Genomic DNA, 12,166 nt, shown 5'->3' with positions numbered 1-12,166 from the left:
TATTTACCGTTGCCACTAGAGGGCAGTGTATCCACTCAAATTAATACAACACTTTCAAAACAAACAATTACAACTTCACTCTCAACGAATCCTCGAAGCAGCTAAATTTGACTCGAAGCTTTTTTTCTAATCGAATTACTCGAGTTAATCGATTAATCGTTGCAGCCCTTGTCCAATCCATTTGAAGGGTTAGGGTTGGCAGCGAATGAATGTACGCCAGCCTCCCACTTCAAATGAATGGGACGTCTGCTGGTGATGAACTCATTTAAAGACTTTTAATGTACTTTAGTAACTTAGTAAAGATGAAAGAAAATGAAATAAAATACATATATATCAGTGCATTTCCTCCGGATCTGTTGAGTGTGTGCATATGGTGTATTCCAGTCCAATTAGCTGTTTACATTCTGCAGGAAATCCCTTTCTCCCCACATCTTCCTAATGTCAAACATGTGATTTGGTAAGATTACAGTAGGCCTTCAGCCGGACTAACCCAATAATTGGATTTCGTCACATAAACATCCTTTCTGACATCATTTTATTTACAAATGACAGGAGTAGGCAGAATATTTTGGGATGACTTAATACCACGCTGACGCTCATTCAGCCCGTTAGCCCTTTTGCACAAAGGAGGCGCCGTGACCTGTTTGCTCGCTGGAGTGTGACGTTATTGTGCGGCGCATAGAAAAACTTTTCTCCTTTTGCAGGAACTCCAAATTAAACATCGTCTTTTTTTACCACAAGTGCTTACGCGGTCATATTTTTATGAAAAACTTCCCGCCCGCCCTTCATTACCCGTCTCTCCGCGGCCCCCTGATGCAACGTGGTGAGCTCGAGAAAAGCCTCGGACTCTTCAAACACTTTTTTTTTCTCTTCCCGGGGCTTCTCAATAATTTATTTATTTAGTCTGTCATTGAGTGAGGCGAGAGGGCATCGCTTAGAGCGTGTTGGCGTTACTTTGTTCACCTCTGGAAATCGAGGGTCCGACCCACGCCCCCTTCTTTTGTCGTCCGCTATTTCATTTGTCTGACCGGTGTCGTGTCTGCAATCTTGTGTTTGTCAGAGCGCTGAATGCAGCAGAAGAGTCAAGTCAGTGTTTACAGTGGTCGTCCCAGTGGATATGTAGAGAGGGGATGAGTGGGGCTCCCCATAGTTCAGCCCAATTATGAGCGCGGAAACTAAAGCAGCCCAAAACATATGCATCGCTTTGCTCAGGAGAGGCCAATGCGTGGAGGAAGATGGGGAAAAAATGCAGAGCGCAGGACCCAGCGGGAATGAATAAAATTCTAATTAATACGCAAAGTAGCCCAAGACACGCGGTCACTTTGTTCAAATAATTTCTACTTTTCCTCTATAATGGCTACGTTTGCAATAAATGCGTCAAGTGACCAGTGGCGATTGCTCTAAGATTGCAAGGGAAGCTGAGTGTCAAAAAATAAGTGATCAAATGTATACTGTTGTGTGTACATGCCAATGACTAAATATGTGCTACAACATGCTGAACTTTAGTTAAGGATTAACTTCTTATCACTGATCAACGTGTGGCTTGCTGTTCATTCATTTGCGCAGCTTCACAGTCCTTTCAATGTGGAGGTTGTGCGAGTTGAGAGAGCATTGTTCCACTACAGCGAAATGAGACGAGTCATTGGCTAAATGCTGGGTTTATGCTGCCCATCGGATGCGGTGCGTCTCTGGGGCTCAATGGGCAGTGGACGGGGCTTGGCTGGGCTGGACGCTCTGCTTCTCTGCATGATGATTGGAAGATCTGTCTGATGCTGAATCCCTTTTTGATTGACAGTAAAATGAGCGTGTCACGCGGTTCTTTCCGCTCCAAAAAAAAATCCTCAAGAACTGATGGCGTAGTCAGAAAAACATTGGTGAAGTGTACTTTTATTAGGTTTGGCCCGCAGCAAACAGAAGTGCACCATTGACTATATACAACAAAACAAGGGCATAGGTTTGCATAGGGACGGTAGGGACATAACACTAGCAACTTTTCAGGATGCTCAAATTATCCCCACCAACTTTAAGCAACCATATTTGCATCATACAGGAATAATGACTTCAGTTATATATCGGTCATTTAGATTGTCTTCCTATATGTTGTAAGGATAGAATTGATCCCACCATTATTAATTGAATTGCAGTACTTTCATTATGTTCAGACTTATACTGATCACTTTTCACTCGCTGAATATGCCAGTCCATTTTTTTTTTTACTTCAAACGCACGTTTGATTGGCTGATGAGTTGAACCCCCCCCCCACACACACATACACACATTCACAGCCCAACAGAAATACAACATGCTACCTCCCCTTCAAAGACGAGGGATATTAGTTTTTTTCTGCCAGCAGCAGCCACTATAAGTAATGTAAAAAGACATCAATATTGTGGAGGTGGGCAACACGCCACTAATTTTGCTACTGCTACAGTGCTTCAAGTCGATTTTACTCATTGAGGCTTCTTGAAATAAAAATGGTAACCGGAGAGTACTTATGCAGCGCTTTATCTACATTGTCATAATGCCCAAAGCGCTTTACATTAGCACACATTTACCCTTTCACGCACACACACCAATGGTGCTGCTGCCATGCAAGGCACTGCCAACCCATTGGGGGCAAGTTAGGGTTCAGTGCCTTGCCCAAGGGCACTTCGACCATGGGCAGTCATAGCCGGGAATTGAACTGCTGTCCCTTTGGTCCCAGGACAACTCAGGCTACCAACTGTGCCACGGCAGCTAGCTGAAAATAAGCTTAACAGACTTATTTTAAGCAAAAAGTTTGTATATTTAATAGTGTTGCACCGATACCATTTTTTGGCCCCAATACCGATACCGATACCTGGCTGTGCAGTATCGGCCGATACCGATACCATGCCAATACCACCCCGTTTATATATATATATATATATTTTTTTTTTTTTTCCCAAAGAGCTACATAATTGGATGTGAAATCATTGCTATCAAGGCTTTGTCAGGCTGTTGCTTACCTTTGCAAAATAGGAAAAAGTACACTAAACCCTAGTAGACAATAGTTGAATAAACCTTTGGCTCTCAAAGGCCAAAATAGTGCTAAATTTGTGAAATTATTAAAACATGTATAATACTAGCCCAACAGTAAGAAAGTAAAAATAAATTCATAATAATAAACTCTGAATGAACTGAATCAACTTTTTTAAACCTCTCAAAGTCCAAACAGTGCAACTTTCATGAAATTATTGTCACATTCTGCTGCTGGTTAGATTGTGTTTTGTTGCTGGGCGTGGGGGCGTGGCACTTGAATCCAATGCAGGCTCATCAACGCAGCATTTTAGCACGGGTGATCTCAGAGAAGGCTGCCGAGATATTTGCCTTGCTGATCGCTATTTGACATCTGGCACAATAATCTCGCTACATTTGCTTGTTATGCCCCTGCATTGGGATTTTCTGTTAGTGTGCTGCTCTCGTTTGTAACCGCTGCCTGTCGTCTTAGTTTGTCCGTCGACCTGCTGTCACGGTTATTTCTACTATCCCGCGATCGCGTGTTATTTTTTGTTTGCAATCATTAAACCCTTTTATGTATCCCCCGCTTGTTGTCTGCTTCGAGGTTCAACCTTGTTTCCGCATTTGCGGACGTTAACAATTATAAGTAATAATAATTGACCACAGCATCCCGTCTCTCCTTTTTTTCGGGAGGTGGGAGTCCCTTATTTCTATTTCTGAAAGGTGGCAACAATACTTTGGAAACACTTCCCAAATTACTGCGGCATTTCTTTCAGTAAAAGACAATAAAAGTAAAGTAGACGAAGTGAACTGACCAGAGATTGTTGCTCCGGTCCAGCGGCCTTCTTCCTCTGGATAGCAGTCCTGCTCTTGCAGGCTCAAACTCGTTGTGTTCGTTCACGTTTCGTCTTCAAATGTTTTATCAAGTTCGAGGTATTGAAACTGGCCGATTTGACTCCACATCTCCAAACTTTCAGGCCGCAAATCTTGCATGCAGCCATTGATTTTAATCGACGGGATTTCTATTTGGAAATATTTCCCGACCGCCGCGGCGCCGCCATATTTCCTGGTTTGTTTTTCGTCCATATGAAAAAGCCCCCTTCTGATTGGTCAGGAGTGGCTATTGGCCCGCTCTCATTGGTGTGGAGCAGGCCAATAGCGATAGCTGCTTGGTGTTCACGTGTCATCACACAACACAGAGACAGAGTGTAGTGAGCGCCAGGAGGAGAAAAAGGCTGTGGTCAAATGTTATAATAATGGACCGGTAAATGGTATCGGTGCCGTCTTTGTTGGTACTCGCCGATACCGATACCACCATTTCGGGCCGGATCGGCGCCCCCTGCCGATACTAGTATCGGTATCGGTGCATCTTTAATATTTAATATTAAAAGAAAAGACATTATGTGAAATAATTTTTTTCTTGATTTAGGTGAAAAATGACCAACTTTTAGATGTATGGGCTCAATACAGACAAATAGTAATATTTACTTAAAGTAAGTCGAAGAATCTGACGTATTAATCTGTCAACTAGACTTTATCACTCATAAAAAAATGGCGAAAATTATTTGAGTAGATTTAACGAAAATTATCAGATTAAGACGTTATAAATTTGCAGTGTGAGAATTAGTATAGGTCAATACAGTTTTATTTTGCATTGATCATTTAGCCTATCAATTAATTAGGTTCATATTGGTGGGAAATGTAGCCCTGACCCCCATTCACCAAATATGTTTGGTCATATTAATGTCCCGTCCCCAGAAAAAAGTTTACATGCAGGTTATGCTGTTATTTCGTCCCTACCAATATTAAGACCAAACCTACGCCATTGGAACAAAAGTTCAAACAACAACAAAAAAATACTATTTACAGAAAAGTTGAATGGAGTTCAGCAAATTGGAAAATAAGTATAATGTTAAGTTAAAAAAATAAAAATATCAAAAAATAACTGAAATATTCTAAATGAAATTAAAATAAATACTGTCCTCTACATGAGCATAAACCCACAGCCACAGCTCAACATTATCACCATCAGAACAAAAATAATTGAATTATTTCCGATAAAAAGCACGTGTGTATGACTTGTATCATGTTTACATTATGCACACACTCTCCTCGTCAACACAGACAGTTGTCAGAGAGAAGAAAAAACACCAGGTTTTACCACCCACTAAACAACACCACACCATATCACACATCATCATCACACAACACATGACCACACATTAAACAGGGTCCGATCACGTCATTTTCAAAGTATCGGAATCGGCAAAAAATATCGGACATGCCCTTTTAAATTTTTTTTTTTTTTTTTTAATTAAATCGTTTTCTAATTGTATTTAACGTTACAGACAAAACGTCTTACATTCATCCAGAGTCTGTAGTTTTGGCTTAAAGTAGGGCTATCAAATTTATCGCGTAAACGGCGGTAATTAATTTTTTTTTAATTAATCACGTTAAAATATTTAATGCACTTAACGCATGCGCTGCATGACCCACTCACGCATTATCGCGTTCAATCTATAATGGCGCCATTTTACCTATATATAGAGCTAACAGGCAGCGTTAAATGAGTAGAGAGGATTTTGGCAGTCTTTGGAGCCTCTTTTTAATTTTAAAGCCTTAAAATCCCTCTCTCAACAATTAGAAATATCGTGGGAAGCAATGTGGGGAAGAACGAGTGGTTGACCTTTTCCTTAACACCTATGTTACTTCCCAACGCAGAGAAGATTTATCAATTGGTGCCACTATGCACGGTCATGGTTGCACTTCCCATCATGCATTTGGGCAGAACAGTTAAATGGCTACAGTATCATTTACTGAAAGCTCAACAAATACACTAGATGGCAATATTTAGTCACAATATACAAAGTCACATTTATCCTTTGAGAAATACAAGTCTTTCTATCTGTGGATCCCTCTCAAAGTAAGAATGTTAATAATGTAAATGCCATCTTGAGGATTGATTGTCATAATAAACAAATACAGTACTTATGTACTGTATGTTGAATGTATATATTCGTCTGAGTTTCATTCATTTTTTTCTTAATGCATTGCCAAAATGTATATGATCGGGAAAAATTATCGGGAATGATTGGAATTGAATCGGGAGCAAAAAAAAAAAAAAAAAGCAATCGGATCGGGAAATATCGGGATCGGCAGATACTCAAACTAAAATGATCGGGAGCAAAAAAACATATTCGGAACAACCCTAACTGTAACAGTAGATTCACAACATCAAATTAATTGAATGCAGTTTGAAGCTGCTGATACAGAATGGGGACTGGAGTTTTTTATTTGCTGTTATTTTTGTATATTTGTCTACTGTTATATGTTAACTTGATACTGAAATAGTAGTTTGGTTCAGCCTGAGAGGATTTTTGAAGAAATTTGGAACTAATGTACAAAACATTAAAAAAAAAAAAAAAAAGGAGGGGGGTGCATCAATAATCGTTTTATAATCGAATCGGAGCCTCTGAATCGTAATCGTAATCGAATCGTTAGGTGCCCAAAGATTCCCAGCTCTAATAAATATGTTTTTGGGACACTGAAACAATTAAAAATAGAACATATACGTTTTTGGGAGCAAATGAGTTAACTAACCTGTCAAAATGGATTGAACGTCCATTTTTCAATAGCGATGAATATGTTAAAGAAGTTAAAGCAAATCCAAGCCGAGGTGATACATGAGGGCGTTTGATGACGTCCGTGCACCGCCCAGGCAGGCCTCGCCTCGTCTCCCCTTCAAGCGGCCCGTGAAAGACATAGACGGAGCGCTAATCCGACAGCATGTTTGATGCATTTTTAAACAGCTCTGGACTGCTGCAAAGTTTCCATCAGAAGACAGAAGATCTCGTTTGCTGCGATATAATCACGGGACCCAATCACACTGCATATTTAAGCAACGTTAAATAGCTTCTATCCACCCCCCATGCATTTCTTGGGCTTTGGCCATTTGTCTGGAAGCAGTGGAAAAAATGATTTTTATTTTATACCCCCCACATTAACACTCTTTCATGTGGTACTTAAAAGGGCCAACCATTTGTCAAGTAATTATCGTCGGAAATCTTCAAGTGCTATTTGGATAGGAGGGATACGTTACATATTTGTATAATATGAGTAAATTGACCTAACTAAACTTCATGCTCTCAAGAGTTCGATATTATTTTTAATACACTTTGTGTTTTATTATTCTTTAAATAATACATGTGTGGGATTGCGGAACGCACAGTACTTGATATTTTTAATGTGTGTGTGTGTGTTTGTTTGTGGTTGACTTTGTTGGTCAGGTGCCGCTCTCATTTTGCCCATCGCAGCTTTTTCCCTTCTGTAAAAATAAATAGGGGAGAAAAATGAATATTTATCAGTGGTCCAGGGCTATGTGCTGTGAGATGGAGAGTGTAAAGGGTGGGCCTTGTGTGAGGGGATGAGCGGAGAACCAAGGGAATTGATTTTTCACCAAATGTGTTTTGGATTTAATTCAGCTGTCGTGTAGAAACCAATTGGAGGTGAGCGACTCTTTGGCGACAGTCAACATGCAAGAGTCCTGCTTTGTGTTTTCATTTTAATTTTTTCATCCCACGATCATCAAATAAATATTACACGAAGAAAACTGAAGTAACATAAAATGTAGCTTCATGATTTGTAAGATTTGATCTTTTTAAAGTGACAGACCTTTAGCATGTGCAACCCAGTGGAAAAATCTTGTCCAATAATTTGGAGGAAAAAAAGATTTTTTCTGAAATGTGATAGTGAAGAAAAACATAAATAGGATGGAAGGGCAGAAATTTTTATAAATGCTGGTACATAGAATCCACCATCAGTTGACAAGACAGCTCCCACAGACATTGCACCACGCCTTTCCGTAGTGGGCCGACCCAGGCAGAACGTTGAGTTGGCTTTCACTCTGATAAGCTCAAACACACGCTGCATTCTAACGTCAGATTTCAGTGTAAATAGAACAAAGTTTTTACTGCATACAAGCAGGCAGGAGTGTCTTGAGTGATTTGGTCAAGAATTCAAGGTAATCATTAAATTAAATAGCACCATGCACCAACATTGTGAATTTTTTTTTGATAAAATTAGTGTAACTTTGGCTTGAAATGAATGATAACTGCCTGTTTTTTGCTTTTAACCAGTAATATAGACTGTTTTACATTCAATTCTATAGAAATTCCGCGATTTAAGCAATTATTTACAAAAATGTTCAACTTAAAAATCTTGTTGTTTCGCGATGGTTGCCATGTTGGATTACGCAGTATAGTAACTTTGGCTTGAAATATTTATGTAAAATGAAAGACAACTCCATGTTTTTTGCTTTTAACCAAGAATCTAGACTGTTTTACATTCGTATATATAGATATTCCCCGATTTAAGCATTTATTTACAAGAATTTTCATCTTAAAAAGCTCTTTGTTTTGTGACGGCCGCCATGTTGGATTTTGCATCTCTACTAGGGCTGTCAAAATTATCGCGTTAACGGGCGGTAATTAAATTTTTAATTAATCACGTTAAAATATTTGACGCAATTAACGCACAAGCCCCGCTCAAACAGATTAAAATGACAGCACAGTGTGATGTCCACTTGTTACTTGTGTTTTTTTGTGTTTTGTCGCCCTCTGCTGGCGCTTGGGTGCGAGTGATTTTATGGGTTTCAGCACAATGAGCATTGTGTAATTATTGACATCAACAATAGTGAGCTACTATTTTATTTTTTGATTAAAAAAAAATTATGAATTTTATTCAAACGAAAACATTAAGAGGGGTTTTAATATAAAATTTCTAGAACTTGTACTAACATTTATCTTTTAAGAACTACAAGTCTTTCTATCCATGGATCGCTTTAACAGAATGTTAATGTTAATGCCATCTTGTTGATATATTGTTATAATAAACAAATACAGTACTTATGTACAGTATGTTGTGTCTTATCTTTCCATTCCAACAATAATTTACAGAAAAATATGGCATATTTTATAGATGGTTTGAATTGTGATTAATTACGATTAATTAATTTTTAAGCTTTGATTAACTCGATTAAAAATTTTAATCATTTGACAGCCCTAATCTCTACACAATAGCGGAATTCAACCTGCCAGTAAATAAGTTGTGATTGTATATAGAAAAACGCAAATTTTTCTTTTGTCGAGTAAAATTAAGATGATTCTTCATGCTTTCCTCAAGTATTAAGTTTCTGATGTGAAATTTGAGTGATTTATTAGCTGTTGAAAACTTGCACTCAATTAAAAAAAATGAATTTGCTATTTTGGACAAAAGCTTATTTATATATGTTAAATATTGCTCTTGATCGTGAAAATATAGGTGATCATCTCTGCATTTGGTGATTTTTGTGCATCTTGCGTAAAATTTGAGAATTTATAGCCATTTTAAGTTTTGTTGTACTTGTATAAAAAAAAATAATTGATCAGGATTTTATTAGGGAATGACTGAATTTTTTTATGCCGCTGCTCACAGAGACGCATATACAGTATGCCTAAGGGAGGTGCCTATTTGGGTTTTAGGCCGCTAGCGGCTTTGGTTTTGAAAATATTTAAATTTTAAGTTTTTGAATAAACAGATCGAATCGTATCCCACATTAACTAGCCTTCCTTGTTGTGTCATTAATACCATTATCACATGCACCTTGGCTTGAGTTTATGTATGTGCGTGGGTCTTACTGACATACCAGTTTTGCTGCGGTCATAAAATGTATCATTTGCTGTGTTCAAACATTATTTTCTCCAATATGAGCAGTTGAAGAAAGTTCCTGTTTGCATACTTAAATACTTAGAGAAAATGTCTTTCATATGAAGGTCATTTATCATCAAGCAAATACATACAAAGATCAAACAAGTGGTCATGAAATGTGGTTTTATGATTTGTAGGATTATATATTGTATGTTTTATGTTTCTCTTTGGGGAAAAAAATAATTGCTAAACCTAAACCTGTTTTCTCTGCTTGACTTTTTTTTTTTTTTTACTCTCACCCCCCAAATTATTACTTAAATTTTTTTTTTTTTTTTTTTTTTTTACAAAATTTGTATTCTATTTGAACAACTTCAAATGAACTACGACCACTTACTGTAGGTTGCTTTCTAAGGGCGCTTTCATACTAGACCAAGAGGACCAGGGTCCAGTTGGAGAGCTACCTCGCAACAACACTTGCAAATGACTTGTTGAAAAGGTTCAGCATTCACACTGCGCCAACTGAACTTTTTGAGTAGCATCACATGGACGAAAGGCGGACTCATTGATTAGACAAATGGAAGAGGAAATACCTCCTTCCTGGGAGGGAAAGCAGCGTGCAGCGTCACAGCGATAATGTAGTTGGGTTGCTCCCTTCTGACTCTATGCCGAGCGCACTGGAGTATAGAAAAAATGCATAGAGGAAAATTAAACTACGAAAGGGTACTGCGTGGTACGCCAAGTCACATAGGCGTGCAATCGCTCTCACTTTTGTGACTTTTTGACTGTCAAATTGTTGCCACTTCCTGGAGAGGGAGACTCACGAAAGGACCGCCCAGAGAGGTTCAGCCTTTCTCGGGTACTATCACTCTCACAAGGTCCGTTCAGGAACAGCATGCAAAACACAACTGCCACATCTCAGCTCCACATGGAGGTACATCTGCACATAATGTAGCAAAAGCGCACCCTGCTCCTGTTGCATTCAAGCGAAGCTGGGTGCGCTTAAAGCAGACCTAGACCCACAATTTTTGAGCAGACCAGAGTTCGTTTGTTTGGTCTGAACTACAGTTTGGATTTGCGTTCAATTTTACAAAACGAAGACGATTATCTGAGAAAAAGAACTCTGGTCTGTTTAAAACGGAGCAAACAATGCTGGTGTGAAAGCGCCCTTATACGCCATCGCGACTTATAGTGCGAAAAATATGGTATATTGTGGTGCATCAGGTCATGAGTTTTAATTTATTCTGTGGCCCTAAATGTCTCATCAGCCCAGAGACTTTATAAACACACCCAAAGACCGTGTATGTCTTTTACTGGCTAGCTCAGAGTCAACAGGCAACAATAAGTCAGAAAATTAATGAAATCTAAATACTAAGCGCTAAGAAAAAAAAAAAATTGAATTCTGATCCATTCACAAATGACAGAGGAATAGACATTTTACTTAGTGTCTTCACCAAGAAGAACAAAATAAGTAACACCTTGGGCCCTCCATTTGGATGGTCTGAAAACAGCCTATGCTTGACTAAGAACAAAAAATGGGCAACCAAACTTTTTGTCTGTCTTTTGTTAAGTTCAGATACTTTATTTCTATCATTTGGATGACAATCAGTCTTTAGAAACGGCAACGCCCGTGTTATACGTAAAAATGGAAGCAACAACATACTAGCGCTGAGCCTCTTCACTGGATTAACGACGCCTGACTGACTGCAGATTGCAAGTGGTGATGAAGATGTTATTTACCCCCTTCTCTCTTCTCATCTTCCTCCTCCTCCTCCCTTCATTTGGAAGCTTGTGTAGTTTTGCACTGATCAATACGTCTATGCTCAGTTAAAGAGGAATCTGATTCCAATAGAATTACAATGGGCTTTGTTCACACTGTGTTGGAGACACAGAAGTGCTGCTTGTAATAGTAAGCTGTAATCGTGCTAGTTTGCATCCACAAAGGATGTAAGAGGAAATGTTGCTATTGATTCTTTGGGGTGGGAAGGAATCACATGAAATGTTGCAGAAAGTGAAATAATCATTTTAGGACTAGACTTTTTCACAGTTTAAAACATTTGTTGAAGTAATTTTTGACAAATATCAAGAGCTAGCAGTATGGCCCGGCATTCCTTGGATCTGTGTAACATGAACACAATACAACCAAATGGCAGATAAAACATACTTCCCTCAGAGATGCAGCTGTAATGTTGTAAAAGTAAAATGACACCACATAGGGGTTAATGTACAATCGCTTTTCCATCACTATGTAATGAATGAAATAGTTTTTTATGGTTCACACTTGCTGCTCTTGTGCCCACCACACCAGAACATAACAACGGCAACCACCACTCTCAGTCATGGCTTCCACAACTACCCATGAACCATTGCGGGCGTAACGCATTTTTTACCGGAGTCGGACCGGAACCGCAACGATCACGCATGCAGTGTACTTGGGCCTTTACTCCCAATGTTGTTTTTTTGTTGTTGTTTGTTTGTTTGATTGTTTAGATCAGGGGTGTCCAAA

At 38.8% G+C, this 12,166-nt stretch overlaps 1 protein-coding gene across 2 annotated transcripts in view; it reads left to right on the top strand.

Annotated features, from left to right (window-relative positions):
* wwox (WW domain containing oxidoreductase) overlaps positions 1-12,166 on the top strand; it is a 449,092-nt gene that overhangs the window by 285,858 nt on the left and 151,068 nt on the right. The window lies entirely within an intron of this gene.

This window comes from Corythoichthys intestinalis, chromosome 5 (assembly GCF_030265065.1).
Source record: "Corythoichthys intestinalis isolate RoL2023-P3 chromosome 5, ASM3026506v1, whole genome shotgun sequence".
Classification (NCBI taxonomy): domain Eukaryota; kingdom Metazoa; phylum Chordata; class Actinopteri; order Syngnathiformes; family Syngnathidae; genus Corythoichthys; species Corythoichthys intestinalis.
The sequence above is the reverse complement of the archived record's forward strand: the minus strand, read 5'-3'. Positions and strand labels throughout refer to the sequence as shown.